Source organism: Oncorhynchus nerka, linkage group LG2 (assembly GCF_034236695.1).
Source record: "Oncorhynchus nerka isolate Pitt River linkage group LG2, Oner_Uvic_2.0, whole genome shotgun sequence".
NCBI classification, from domain to species: Eukaryota; Metazoa; Chordata; class Actinopteri; order Salmoniformes; family Salmonidae; genus Oncorhynchus; species Oncorhynchus nerka.
This window is the reverse complement of record NC_088397.1, coordinates 34,939,657-34,955,510: the sequence shown is the minus strand read 5'-3', so window position 1 is coordinate 34,955,510 and position 15,854 is coordinate 34,939,657. Positions and strand designations below refer to the sequence as shown.

General features: G+C 41.9%; 1 protein-coding gene and 2 pseudogenes across 1 annotated transcript in view; all 3 read left to right on the top strand.

The window, feature by feature from the left end:
- Positions 1 to 15,854, top strand: part of LOC135572436 (uncharacterized) — a 243,011-nt gene that overhangs the window by 89,667 nt on the left and 137,490 nt on the right. The window lies entirely within an intron of this gene.
- Positions 1 to 15,854, top strand: part of LOC115134767 (nuclear factor erythroid 2-related factor 2-like) — a 215,096-nt pseudogene that overhangs the window by 74,718 nt on the left and 124,524 nt on the right.
- On the top strand, positions 2,688 to 15,383 carry LOC115118487 (zinc finger and SCAN domain-containing protein 2-like; annotated as a pseudogene).

Below are 15,854 nucleotides of genomic sequence, written 5' to 3'. Positions count from 1 at the left end.
TTGCAGATTAACACTGGGGTGATAAATGATCAGATGGTCATGTACAGGTAGAGATATTGGTGTGCAAAAGAGCAGAAAAGTAAATAAATAAATAAAAAAACAGTATGGGAATGAAGTAGGTGAAAATGGGTGGGCTGTTTACCAATAGACTATGTACAGCTGCAGCGATCGGTTAGCTGCTCGGATAGCTGATGTTTGAAGTTGGTGAGGGAGATAAAAGTCTCCAACTTCAGCGATTTTTGCAGTTCGTTCCAGTCACAGGCAGCAGAGTACTGGAACGAAAGGCGGCCAAATGAGGTGTTGGCTTTAGGGATGATCAGTGAGATACACCTGCTGGAGCGTGTGCTACGGATGGGTGTTGCCATCGTGACCAGTGAACTGAGATAAGGCAGTGCTTTACCTAGCATGGACTTGTAGATGACCTGGAGCCAGTGGGTCTGGCGACGAATATGTAGCGAGGGCCAGCCGACTAGAGCATACAAGTCGCAGTGGTGGGTGGTATAAGGTGCTTTGGTGACAAAACGGATGGCACTGTGATAGACTGCATCCAGTTTGCTGAGTAGAGTGTTGGAAGCCATTTTGTAGATGACATCGCCGAAATCGAGGATCGGTAGGATAGTCAGTTTTACTAGGGTAAGCTTGGCGGCGTGAGTGAAGGAGGCTTTGTTGCGGAATAGAAAGCCGACTCTTGATTTGATTTTCGATTGGAGATGTTTGATGTGAGTCTGGAAGGAGAGTTTACAGTCTAGCCAGACACCTAGGTACTTATAGATGTCCACATATTCAAGGTCGGAACCATCCAGGGTGGTGATGCTAGTCGGGCATGCGGGTGCAGGCAGCGATCGGTTGAAAAGCATGCATTTGGTTTTACTCGCGTTTAAGAGCAGTTGGAGGCCACGGAAGGAGTGCTGTATGGCATTGAAGCTCGTTTGGAGGTTAGATAGCACAGTGTCCAATGACGGGCCGAAAGTATATAGAATGGTGTCGTCTGCGTAGAGGTGGATCAGGGAATCGCCCGCAGCAAGAGCAACATCATTGATATATACAGAGAAAAGAGTCGGCCCGAGAATTGAACCCTGTGGCACCCCCATAGAGACTGCCAGAGGACCGGACAGCATGCCCTCCGATTTGACACACTGAACTCTGTCTGCAAAGTAATTGGTGAACCAGGCAAGGCAGTCATCCGAGAAACCGAGGCTATTGAGTCTGCCGATAAGAATATGGTGATAAATACATTTGATTTGATTTGACCTAGTCTCTCACTGTTTACCCAGAATACCATGAGTTGTGTCCTTCATACTGTTAGACTGTTAGTCCATAATCATATACTGCTACTTAGATGTCATGTATTGTCATGTTATATTCTCTATAATGAAATATCACCAGTTGAAATAAAGTTGATAAGATACACTTAATAGACATTAAATAAAAAATGGTTGTTCAGAAATCATTAATTATCATGTTGCTCTGATGAAATGTACTTGAAAATATTTGAATAATTGCAAATGTAAAATACCTGTTAATTCATAACCCATAATTTATACCTGTTAATTCATAACCCATCATTTATACCTGTTAATTCATAACCCATCATTTATACCTGTTAATTCATAACCCATCATTTATACCTGTTAGTTTATAACCCATCATTTATACCTGTTAATTCAGGGGCAGTTCAGGCAGGCTGGTATGCTCGCTGACCTTACTTGGCAGGAACTAATGGAGATCCATAATAACCCCCAGGAAGAGTAGCTGCTGTCTTGGCAGGAACTAATGGGGATCCAAAATAAACACCAGGAAGAATAGCTGCTGCCTTGGAAGGAACTAATGGGGATCCTTAATAAACCACAGGAAGAGTAGCTGCTGCCTTGGCAGGAACTAATTGGGATCCTTAATAACAGGAGCACAGTCATGTGATACGTGGAATAGAAAAGTCCAATCTTATTAGAGTACATGAGAAGCACTATACTGTGTGTCTGCAGGTGTCTATCTGGTCAAAACCACTGATACAGGTGGTCCTCCACCCTCTGATGGGATGGATCATGTCTACAGAGAAACCTAGATTCAAATACTTAGATGTGTGTGTATTGGGTATATTTTGTGAAATTGTTAGATATTACTTGTTAGATATTACTGCACTGTCGGAGCTAAAACCACAAGCATTTCATAACACCCACAATAACATCTGCTAAACACGTGTATTTGACCAATAAAATGTGATTACATTTTTCTTTGAAAGAAATCTATTTATCAACGGTGCTTTTGGCTGGGGTCAAAATGACTCCAAAGGATTTTAACTTGTTAAAAGTCCATATTGATACAGAAACACTAAACCATGATTTAGATTTATTAAGAACAAGTTGATTGACAAAGTCATGAGAAATTGGAAGATTTGAATAAACCACATTTTTGGCTATGATAAAAGATATGCCTCTGGGGTCAAAATGATCCAGGTCAGAAGTATGGTTCAATGCAAATATGTAGTGGGGTGTAAAGTTTGTTTTAAATGCTCACTCATTAAATACGAATCAATCAACACATGATTCTCTTTGAACGATTTAATATAATATTACACTTTTCTGGAATAAATCAGAAATTAACCTTTGGTTCCTCAACTGCATTGCCCACTCCAGTCAGCAGATGGCGATGTGCGTCTTTTAGGTTCAGGCGACGCTGCCAGTATGACGTATAATCTAGTGGACGCTCCTTCAATAACAACAGCTAGTCAGACACCTCGGTAGCTTTCTAGCAAACATAGCTACAACATTCACGATCTTTACACTGTTTTTGGTGTATATTAGTCGCTGTGTATTAAACACACTTCTGTCATATGTACTTGTTGGCCCATTTGATTATATTTGTACGTTGTTTGTCAGCTAGCTGGTTTGCTAAATTAACTTAGAACTAGGCTAGTCGCTAATGCTAGCTAGCTAGCTAACATCCCCCGGCCATGAGTTCACTAAGCTACTCTCCTTCTGATAAAGAAGAGGTCTGCTGGACGGAGAAAGAAGTTCTTGTGAAAGAGGAGAAGGAAAAGGAGGCTGTTACAATACAAAAACAAGTAGAGGGCGAGGCTGTTACTGTGAAAGAAGAAGAGAAAGACGTTACAGTGAAAGAAGAGGAAGATGCGTTCAGAGTGAAAGAGGAGCATGTTACAGTAAAAGAAGAGGAGGAAGAGAGAGAAGAGGATGCAGTTTTTGGAGTGAAAGAGGAGGAGGAGGAGGGGGAGATGACTGTCACATTGGAGGAAGAAGAGGAGGTTGGAGATCTGTTTAATACCAGTAAGTACCGTCTCTACAGTCTTTGAACCAATATGCAGTAAAGGGGTTCTACACTTTAATGTTGTTCTGTAGGAATGGCTGAAGCTTCACTGTAATGTGTAGAACATCAAGAGTGGACCGTCAACACAACGTTAACAATTGATCAAACGCATCCAATGACAATGCCTGAAATATTGTAGTCCTCAATATTTCCTATTAGATTAGCCCAATATGTAGTCTTAGAGGGGCAAACAGTAGTTGTTTCTTGAAGAAATCACTTAAAGTGACTCAGATAATTAACAGAGAGTAGCAGCACTGTGAAAGAGGGGTCTTCTACACTACCCACAATGCACTATTTCTCAACATCATAGGGAGGATCTACTCTGTGCAACCGAGTTTGTATGCTAGCTTGGTAGCTAGCGAAAGCGTGCAAACGTTAGCCACACCTCATGCTTTCATGCACTTTGTGGTTGTGTTATCTATTGGGAACCCGTTAGCAGGGTAGGCTCGGGTGCCTTCTTCCCAAGGGCTCAAAATGAAAGAGAAAATCATACCTGCTTGCTCCTTTTATTCGGTGTATATACTGAGTAAAAAAAAGCGTATATTTTGGATTCTGATGGTGTACGACAGTTTAACATTTATAGGCATTTATAACTCTACCTACATAACCTCAACTAACCGGTGCCCCCGCACATAGACTCTGTACTGGTTCTCCCTGTATATAGCCTCGCTATTGTTATTTTACTGCTGCTGTTTAATTATTTGTTACTTTTATTTTGTATTTTTTACTAAACACTTATTTTTCTTGACTTCTTTTTGGTTAAGGGCTTGTAAGTACGTCTGTCGCCTTGAATGTTAGCCAATGTGTTACTATGGTTACTGTTGTTCCATGTTGTGAATGTTATCCAACGTTTTACTGTGGTTACTGTGGTTCCATGTGAAGCTTTGAGCACCGAGATTTCTTAGATATATATTCAGATAATTATTTTTATTCCATTACATTAAACATACCTAGATTCCATGCCATTAAACATACATAGATTCCATTACAATAAAGGCAAAACATACCTAGATTCCATTACATTAAAGGCGAAACATACCTAGATTCAATTACATTAAAGGCAAAACATACCTAGATTCCGTTACATTAAACATACCTAGATTAAATTACATTAAAGGTGAAACATACCTAGATTCAATTACAAAACATACCTAGATTCAATTACATTTATGAATTGGTTTGGAACCTTTGCTTTAAACCCTTCTCAAAGTTGGTTCCTTTGACATCTTTGTAAAAAAAAACGGTTTGTCATAAAAACATTTTTTTTTTCTTTTTAAATATAACCTTTATTTAACTAGGCAAGTCAGTTAAAAACAAATTCTTATAGACGGACTGCCTAACCCGGATGACACTTTGCCAATTGTGCGCCGCCCTATGGGACTCCCAATCACGGCCCGGTTGTTATAGCCTGGTTCGAATCCAGGCTGTGTCTGTAGTGACTCCTCGAGCACTGAGATGCATTGTCTTAGACCGCTGCGCCACTCGGGAACCCCAAATTCATGTTCTAGTGCTGTCCCCAACTAAAATAAATATTGGTCAACCAAGAGTCATCTGTTTTTCTACCAATCGCCCCATGTGTTTTTATAAAATCAACTATATGTACATAACTTGTCTGATGCTTTAAGCACGCTGTTTGATTAAATAATTACAGATACACAAATTACTAAAGGGAGCCAGTCATCAATATAACCTAACCAGAAGAAGAAAATTATACAAATCTAAAAGTAAATTTTGCCATTGCCAACTATGTAAAAATAGCCTACATAAAGCCAAAAAATAAAAACATTGCAGGTAGAAAATATCAGGATAAAAAATAAATATCCTATAAATCACATTGGCTGCACGAACTTGAAACATTCTATCAACTGGGCCGGCCGAAACTCGCGATAGCAAGCTTGCGATATTGTATAAAATATTCTGGGCCCTCAGTTTCCCCTTCCAGTGAGTTCGGGACAGACGCCGCTTTAGGCTATTTTTGCAGAGGATAAGAAGTCATCTTAAATACGGGATCTTGTTGTCAGACAGTTTTTTGTATTCAGATCTCTGAAATGCACTTGAACTACCTATCATTTAGTGTCTCTTATGTTACGCTGGGAAAACAGTTTTCATGGGCACAGAAATCCTACATCATTTCAGAGTTTGCTAAATCCAATGGTTTTAACTGAGAGTCATCTGAAGTTGATTGACAACAGCCAAATGGATACTGTCATTAACGTGGTTCTTCAGAAATTTCACATCATTCTTAATACTGTAGCTGTTTAGTTACAGTCACATGTTCAACTATCATCAGCTGATTCAAGAAATCACTTTCTGAATCGGTGTCAATTGACAAACATCACGGTATATTTGTTGTTTGGTGACCTTATGGGTCCTACAGTTGGTCTATGTTATTATTAGGTCACGTTATGGGTCCTATAGTAGATCTATGTTATTGTTAGGTGGTGTTATGGGTCCTACAGTAGATCTGTGTTATTGTTAGGTGATGTTATGGGTCCTACAGTAGATCTGTGTTATTGTTAGGTGACGTTATGGGTCTTACAGTAGGTCTATGTTATTGTTATGTTATGAGTCCTACAGTAGATCTGTGTTATTGTTAGGTGATGTTATGGGTCCTACTGTAGATCTGTGTTATTGTTAGGTGACGTTATGGGTCTTACAGTAGGTCTATATTATTGTTAGGTGAAGTTATGTGCCAATTTGGCAAACAATTACAAACCCTCATTGTCAGGGTGATGGCAAAGCTAGCCAAAGTACATTTTACTTGTTGAAGTGTTTTTTAAAGTTTAAAGCAGTTGATTTGCGACAATAACACAAACATATTAAGCAGGAGATTGAAGCGAGCTTCACAATTATAATCCAAAGTAATGTGAAATGCACTCATAAGCAACCTGGAAATGGAGGTTACTCCCCTGAGTTTTCCCCCACGTTGGTGAACTAGTGAATAGACAGAGCTTAATTCTTAGGGCTAGGCCCCTTTTTTCTCCACTTCCTGTCTGAATGACGTGCCCAAAGTAAACTGCCTTTTGCTCAGGCCCTGAAGCCAGGATATGTATTTAATTGGTACCATTGGAAAGAAAACACTTTGAAGTTTGTAGAAATGTAAAAAATAATGTAGGAGAATAACCCAATAGATATGGTAGGATAAAATCTAAAGAAAAACAAAACATATTTATTTTTGAGAGAGACTTAGAATTGCAAGAGAAAGGGCATACTTAATATTAGCTCCCAGGATTCAGTTCCTATGGCTTGGTTGAACACCAGATGGGCTGCGGCCTTGATGTTAGTTGAGAACGACAGGGTGTTGTCCAGGATCACGCCAAGGTTCTTAGCGCTCTGGGAGGAGGACACAGTGGAGTTGTCAACCGTGATGGCGAGATCATGGAACGGGCAGTCCTTCCCCGGGAGGAAGAGCAGCTCCGTCTTGCCGAGGTTCAGCTTGAGGTGGTGATCCGTCATCCACACTGATATGTCTGCCAGACATGCAGAGATGCGATTCGCCACCTGGTCATCAGAGGGGGGAAAGGAGAAGATTAATTGTGTGCCGTCTGCATAGCAATGATAGGAGAGACCATGTGAGGTTATGACAGAGCCAAGTGACTTGGTGTATAGCGAGAATAGGAGAGGGCCTAGAACAGAGCCCTGGGGGACACCAGTGGTGAGAGCATGTGGTGAGGAGACGGATTCTCGCCACGCCACCTGGTAGGAGCGACCTGTCAGGTAGGACGCAACCAAGCGTGGGCCGCGCCGGAGATGCCCAACTCGGAGAGGGTGGAGAGGAGGATCTGATGGTTCACAGTATCGAAGGCAGCCGATAGGTCTAGAAGGATGAGAGCAGAGGAGAGAGAGTTAGCTTTAGCAGTGCGGAGCGCCTCCGTGATACAGAGAAGAGCAGTCTCAGTTGAATGACTAGTCTTGAAACCTGACTGATTTGGATCAAGAAGGTCATTCTGAGAGAGATAGCGGGAGAGCTGGCCAAGGACGGCACGTTCAAGGGTTTTGGAGAGAAAAGAAAGAAGGGATACTGGTCTGTAGTTGTTGACATCGGAGGGATCGAGTGTAGGTTTTTTTCAGAAGGGTGCAACTCTCGCTCTCTTGAAGACGGAAGGGACGTAGCCAGCGGTCAGGGATGAGTTGATGAGCGAGGTGAGGTAAGGGAGAAGGTCTCCGGAAATGGTCTGGAGAAGAGAGGAGGGGATAGGGTCAAGCGGGCAGGTTGTTGGGCGGCCGGCCGTCACAAGACGCGAGATTTCATCTGGAGAGAGAGGGGAGAAAGAGGTCAGAGCACAGGGTAGGGCAGTGTGAGCAGAACCAGCGGTGTCGTTTGACTTAGCAAACGAGGATCGGATGTCGTCGACCTTCTTTTCAAAATGGTTGACGAAGTCATCTGCAGAGAGGGAGGAGGGGGGAGGGGGATTCAGGAGGGAGGAGGATTCAGGAGGGAGGAGAAGGTGGCAAAGAGCTTCCTAGGGTTAGAGGCAGATGCTTGGAATTTAGAGTGGTAGAAAGTGGCTTTAGCAGCAGCGACAGAAGAGGAAAATGTAGAGAGGAGGGAGTGAAAGGATGCCAGGTCCGCAGGGAGGCGAGTTTTCCTCCATTTCCGCTCGGCTGCCCGGAGCCCTGTTCTGTGAGCTCGCAATGAGTCGTCAAAGCCACGGAGCGGGAGGGGAGGACCGAGCCGGCCTGGAGGATAGGGGACATAGAGAGTCAAAAGATGCAGAAAGGGAGGAGAGGAGGGTTGAGGAGGCAGAATCAGGAGATGGAGAAGGTTTGAGCAGAGGGAAGAGATGATAGGATGGAAGAGGAGAGAGTAGCGGGAGAGAGAGCGAAGGTTGGGACGGCGCGATACCATCCGAGTAGGGGCAGTGTGGGAAGTGTTGGATGAGAGCGAGAGGGAAAAGGATACAAGGTAGTGGTCGGAGACTTGGAGGGGAGTTGCAATGAGGTTAGTGGAAGAACAGCATCTAGTAAAGATGAGGTCGAGCATATTGCCTGCCTTGTGAGTAGGGGGGGAAGGTGAGAGGGAGAGGTCAAAAGAGGAGAGGAGTGGAAAGAAGGAGGCAGAGAGGAATGAGTCAAAGGTAGACGTGGGGAGGTTAAAGTCGCCCAGAACTGTGAGAGGTGAGCCGTCCTCAGGAAAGGAGCTTATCAAGGCATCAAGCTCATTGATGAACTCTCCGAGGGAACCTGGAGGGCGATAAATGATAAGGATGTTAAGCTTGAAAGGGCTGGTAACTGTGACAGCATGGAATTCAAAGGAGGCGATAGACAGATGGGTAAGGGGAGAAAGAGAGAATGACCACTTGGGAGAGATGAGGATCCCGGTGCCACCACCCCGCTGACCAGAAGCTCTCGGGGTGTGCGAGAACACGTGGGCGGACGAAGAGAGAGCAGTAGGAGTAGCAGTGTTATCTGTGGTGATCCATGTTTCCGTCAGTGCCAAGAAGTCGAGGGACTGGAGGGAGGCATAGGCTGAGATGAACTCTGCCTTGTTGGCCGCAGATCGGCAGTTCCAGAGGCTACCGGAGACCTGGAACTCCACGTGGGTCGTACGCGCTGGGACCACCAGATTAGGGTGGCCGCGGCCACGCGGTGTGGAGCGTTTGTATGGTCTGTGCAGAGAGGAGAGAACAGGGATAGACAGACACATAGTTGACAGGCTACAGAAGAGGCTACGCTAATGCAAAGGAGATTGGAATGACAAGTGGACTACACGTCTCGAATGTTCAGAAAGTTGAGCTTACGTAGCAAGAATCTTATTGACTAAAATGATTAAAAATGATACAGTACTGCTGAAGTAGGCTAGCTGGCAGTGGCTGCGTTGTTGACTTTGTAGGCTAGCTGGCAGTGGCTGCGTTGTTGATTAGGGGGCTAGCTGGCTAGCTAGCAGTGTTGATTACGTTACGTTGCGTTAAAAGAACGACAATAGCTGGCTAGGTAACCTAGAAAATCGCTCTAGACTACACAATTATCTTTGATACAGAGACTGCTATGTAGCTAGCTATGTAGCTAGCTACGATCAAACAAATCAAACCGTTGTACTGTAATGAAATGAAATGAAAATGTGATACTACCTGTGGAGCGAGGCGGAATGCGTCCGGGTTGTTGAGTTCTAATCGGTAGACGTTGGCTAGCTGTTGGCTAGCTAGCAGTGTCTCCTACGTTAAGGACGACAAATAGCTGGCTGCGTTGTTGATTCAGGGGCTAGCTGGCTAGCTAGCTAGCAGTGTTGATTACGTTACGTTGCGTTAAAAGAACGACAATAGCTGGCTAGGTAACCTAGAAAATCGCTCTAGACTACACAATTATCTACACAATTATCTTTGATACAGAGACGGTTATGTAGCTAGCTATGTAGACGGTGGGCGTTAGCTAGCTGGCTAGCTGCTGGGCAGATACGTTAGGACGACGAAATACGATAATTACGCAATTATCTTTGATACAAAGACGGCTATGTAGCTAGCTAAGAAGAAATTGCTAAGATTAGACAAATCAAACCGTTGTACTATAATGAAATGTAATGAAATGTAATGAAAAGTTATACTACCTGCAGACCGAAGTGTGCGGATGCGACTGCTCGCTCCAACCCGGAAGGCAGTTTCAAGGTTTCAGGCTTGTAACTTCCAAAACTAATAAGAAATATCAGTTTTAGTTCAGGGACACAGTTGTGGAAATTCGTGTTTGCACGCGCGACATGAAGACAGGACGCACCTGCTAAAATCGGTTTCCTATTGAACATACTTCTTTCCGTAAGAAATATTAAAGTTTGATTACATTTAGAGTATCTGAGGAGTAAATAGAAACATATTTTGACTTGTTGAAACAAAGTTTAGTGGTATCTTTTTGGATTCCTTTGTCTGCATGTTGAACAAGTGGATTACTCAACAATTTTTTACAGACAGATTATTTCACTTATAATTAACTGAATCACAATTCCAGTGGGTCAGAAGTTTACATACACTAAGTTGACTGTGCCTTTAAACAGCTTGGAAAATTCCAGAAAATGGTGTCATGGCTGGGGATGTATTTCATGGCCTACCTTCAAACTCAGTGCCTCTCTGCTTGACATCATGGGTAAATCTAAAGAAATCAGCCAAGACCTCAGAAAACAAATGTAGACCTCCACAAGTCTGGTTCATCCTAGGGAGCAATGTCCAAGTGCCTGAGGGTACCACGTTCATCTGTACAAACTATAGTTCGCAAGTGTAAACACCATGGGACCACGCAGCCGTCATACCGCTCAGGATGGAGACGCGTTCTGTCTTCTAGAGATGAACGTACTTTGGTTTCGAAAAGTGCAAATCAATCCCAGAACAACAGCAAAGGACCTTGTGAAGATGCTGGAGGAAACAAGTACAAAAGTATCTATATCCACAGTAAAATGAGTCCTATATCGACGTAACCTGAAAGGCCGCTCAGCAAGGAAGAAGCCACTGCTCCAAAAGCGCCATAAAAAAGCCAGACTACGGTTTTGTTGCAGAAATTAAATTCCTCTATGTTTTAACACCCAATTAAAATTAAACACTCTGTCAATTCATAAGGATTTGTATGACCCTTATTTTATAAAAATGGACAGAGCCCAGTCTTAAAGTCAAACAGCAGATTTTATTCACGAGAGTACTGCTCCTTACACATTTTACCACAGGTTATAAACTGAAAATGACGTCATTAGTTTCAGTACTAGCTCATGTTATCTCCGCTGTAGTACAATGGCTGTATGGTTCTCACATGTCTCTCCCTATTTAAGATAATATATGACCGAGCCAAGGTCATGCTTGTGTAGATAAGCCTTCTAGCCAGACTGGTGATATAGTTAATTCATTTCTACCAAGGAGCAGACAGTCATTGTTCTAATTCTTGATTATATTTACACACATTATATTCAGTACTAGGATTAAAAATAAAATTCATACATATACAGTAACATAATAGTATTCTGATTAGTACATATACAGTAACATAATAGTATTCTGATTAGTACATATACAGTAACATAATAGTATTCTGATTAGTCAGTCCTGATTGAAATGTATACATAATTAGTCATTATTGATAAAAATTCTCTTAACAGGTTTGCAACTGCACATGTGGACAAAGATCGTTCTTTGTGGAGAAATGTCCTCTGGTCTGATGAAACAAAGACAGAACTGCTTGGCCATAATGACCATCGTTATGTTTGGAGGGAAAAGGGGGAAGGAAGGAAAAGTATATGGATATATTGAAGCAACACCTAAAGACATTTCAGGAAGTTAAAGCTTGTTCGCAAATGGGTTTTCCAAATGGACAATGACCGCAACCATACTTCCATAAGATGAGGCAAAATGGCTTAAGGACAACAAAGTCCAGGTATTGGAGTGGCCATCACAAAGCCCTGACCTCAATCTTATAGAAAATGTGTGGGCAGAACTGAAAAGGCGTGTGCGAGCAAGGAGGCCTACAAACCTGACTCAGTTACACCAGCTCTGTCAGGAGGAATGGGCCAAAATACACCCAACTTATTATGGGAAGCTTGTGGAAGGCTACATGAAATGTTTGACCGAAGATAAACAGTTTAAAGGCCATGCTATCAAATACTAATTGAGTGTATGTAAACTTCTGACCCACTGGGAATGTGATGAAAGAAATAAAAGCTGAAATAAATCATTCTCTCTGCTATTATTCTGACATTTCATATTCTTAAAATAAAGTGGTGACCCTAACTGACCTAAAACAGGGAATTTTTACTTGGATTAAATGTCAGGAATTGTCAAAAAACTGAGTTTAAATTTTTCGGGCTAAGGTGTATGTAAACTTCCGACTTCAACTGTATATGTACCTAAATGTTTAATATCCATCATTTTTATGATTATAAATTTGAATTGTGCGCCCCGCAGTTTCACTTCAACGGGACCCCTAGGCTTAAGAATGTGAGTTCAAATAGACTGAAGAAGTTATTGTGAGTTTCCTTGAGTAGCATCCTGATCGTGCGCTGTAATATTCAGAATACATTTGTGAAAAACAAATCTTTGCTCACCATTTTTGCTCCAGGCAGATATGCTACATCCAAACTAGCGGTTTCCTCGTTAGCATGGAGGAGTTTCTGCAATCAAATTGCGTGTGCATCGCCCTCGTGGCGCAATTTCAGCAAACACAGAAAGAGTCCTATATTGGAAACCAAAAGTAATTTGGCACACTGCTTAGGATTTCAACAACTTTAATAACTTTTTCCTAGCCTACAATAATCAATGTTACTGCTAATGTGAAAACAAGATGAAAATATGACTGTTCTTTCTCATTTTAAGACATTTGTTAAATAATTGTAACATTCATTACAGACGTCAATTGTTGTACAACGTAATGGCTATGCTGTCGGCATCACCTTTTACAGTGGATTTCTGCTGTTGTGGGCCTTTAACCGCCTGTCTGACTTTGTTGTTCACACAGGAGAGAGACGGGACTATTGTGGATCCTCTGGGGAGCCTCAACAACCTCATGATGCTGACAAGGCAAAGAAGAGTCTCTCCACATTAGAACACCTCAAGAAACACCAGCAGAGATCCAAAGGGAAGAGGACTCACTGCTGCTCTGATTGTGGGAAGAGATTCACCTCATCAGGCTTTGCAATGCATCAGAGAATCCACACAGGAGAGAAACCTTTTGGTTGTACTCAATGTGGGAAGAGTTTTACTCAGTCAACCAGCCTGATATCACACCAGAGAACACACACAGGAGAGAAACCTTATAGCTGTACTCAATGTGGGAAGAGTTTTACTCAGTCAACCATCCTGATATCCCACCAGAGAACACACACAGGAGTTAAACCCTATAGCTGTGCTCATTGTGGGAAGAGTTTCACCTCCTCAAAAGTCGTTAAAGTACATCAGAAAATCCATACAGGAGAGAAACCTTTTAGCTGCTCTGACTGTGGAAAGAGTTTTCTTCTCTTAGGACAATTAAAATCACACCAGAGAACACACACAGGAGAGAAACCCTGTAGCTGTGATGAATGTGGGAAGAGTTACACGACATTTAACAATCTGTTGGTACACCAGAGAACACACACAGGAGAGAAACCTTATTGCTGTGGTCAATGTGGGAAGAGTTTTACTCAGCCACATACCCTGAAATCACATCAGAGAACACACACAAGAGAGAAATCGTATAGCTGTAGTCAATGTGGGAAGAGTTTTTCTTGGCCACACACCCTGATATCACACCAAAGAACACACACAGGAGAGAAACCTTATAGCTGTGATCAATGTGGGAAGCATTTTACTCAGTCAAGCCACTTGATAGCACACCAGAGAACACACACAGGAGAGAAACCTCATAGCTGTGCTCAATGTGGGAAGAATTTTACTACATCTAGCCAGCTAACTACTCACCAGAGAACACACACAGGAAATAATCCTTATAGCTGTACTCAATGTGGGAAAAGTTTTACTCAGTCAAGCCATCTGATATCACACCAGAGAACACATACAGGAGAGAAACCTTATAGCTGTGATCAATGTGACAAGAGATACTCTGATAAAAGATATCTGATTAAACATCAGAAAATACATGCATGAAGGAGTTTTTTCATTATATCAAACATTGTAGAATGAGTATTTGGTTGCTGATTGTCTCAAGGGTGGGCAGTCAAAGTTTTGTGTTTTGCTTTTAGCCAGTGCATCACAATTTATTTTGACTGCAAGTTTTTCCGTATTGGAGATGAGTTTTGTTTGGGCTCGTTCGAAGGGGACGACAGTTCAAGAAGCTAGTGAGTTTTAGGAAGATGAGAGTTCTAGAAGCTAGTGGAGTTTTTTTGCTAAATTTGTTTTAGGATTCTATAGAAAGAAAAAGGTGAGAAATAATACTATTGTATATTATTATTTGGAAATAAATGTTTTTTTCTTGTTTTTAATTGTTGACAGCCAGTAGACACCATGTTAATATTGTTGAAGGTGAAGCATTGTAGTTGATTATAATGTGAAATGGAAGTTGTTTTCTGTTGGTGGTGCGCAAACTTTTCCAACAAAAATATAGGATATAATTGTTGTTGTCTTAAAGGGGGAAGGTGTTACTGGCTTTGGTTTTTCCATTTATGTTTTGAGGTTGGACTTTGAGGTCGTTAGGGCGCACTGATTGGTGTCACCTCATTAGTCAGTATGTGTTACACCAGTTCTTTTGTTGGCTGTTACTGTTTACTCTGTTTACTAGTTACTATTTTGGTTTGTTTCCTGTCTTTAAGTTTGTTGTGGGTTTTTCTTTTGTTTGCCTCTTCTTGGGCAGATTTAGTGGCTCTCATGGTGGGTGAAATTGTAAAATTGGTGGGTGAAAGTGTAAAATGTAAAATTCAAAAGGCACTCGCACATCTGAGCAATCTTATTTGCAGGTGCATGGCAACAATTAAACAAGATGAAGGAAATAAGGAAAACGCACACTGCTATTGTTGATAGTATCACCGATATTTAATAAGTGACTTTTATGTCCCATTTGTTGTTACTAGTCAACTTTCAGTGGACTCTGAGAGAGCAAAAATTGCAACATTATGTTATAATACTTTTATTGCATCCATTGTTTTATTGTTGGTTGTTTTATGCAACAGAATAGAGGCTTCTTAATAACTATTGTGTCTGTGTGTTCTAATGAGGATGAGCCTCTGGGAGATAACACTGACAGGAGATTTACAATGTCTTTTGGGTGATAAAACTTAGACGGCATTCCAGAGCATGAGTTAATGTTTCTGTTCTATATGGTACCAGGGAGAGATGACCTCAGGGCCAGACCCTTGTCTCTACACAAGGAGTACTGTTTCTACAGCAGATACTGTCTGCTGTGAATTATAAGTACCTTTCTTACAAATCTTAACCTTGTGACCCGTTCTATACGTCTATTGTTGGTCATGTAGGTTGAAAGGGGTGTATCTTGGCTGTAAAAGATCTTTGTACTTTTGTATCGGGGCTCTCAACAAATCATCTGGGGGTGATTTGTCGACCAGCCATCATTACTGTAGAGCACTCAATTGATTCACTTCATATGTGTATGTTGTATTGACCTGCTCCCTTATTAAGTGAATAAAGATTTAGTTTAAGAAAAACTTATCACACAAGTCAGAGTTTGATATGAAAGAAATTAACCACATTTGGGGATGTTAATTTTCACTTGGTGACCGCTCCTGGCGACCTGGGTAAATGGTGCACCAGGGATCCTTCAAACTTGGGATCTCAGGGAGACCACACTTTGAGAATGGAGAAGATGGACCCAGCTTTGATCTGAGAGGCAGCGAGCTGAGTGGATACCACATCTCAAACCTAGTTTAAAAAAAAGAGGTGAGCGAAACACACAAAGTGTAGTTTTTAGAAAAGCCTCGTAGGCTCTGAGTGTGTATTCCTGTGTGAGGGGGGCACCTTGGAGGTGTAAACAGGGCCCAGGCTCTGAGTGTGTATTCCTGTATTTTCCCAGTATGGGAGGAGTTGCTAGATTTATTGAATAAACCTTTCTCCATAAAGTTAGAATGAACCAAGGTGGCTGACTAGCTGTTGATGTTGAAGAAGCGTCCCGTCCACTAGACT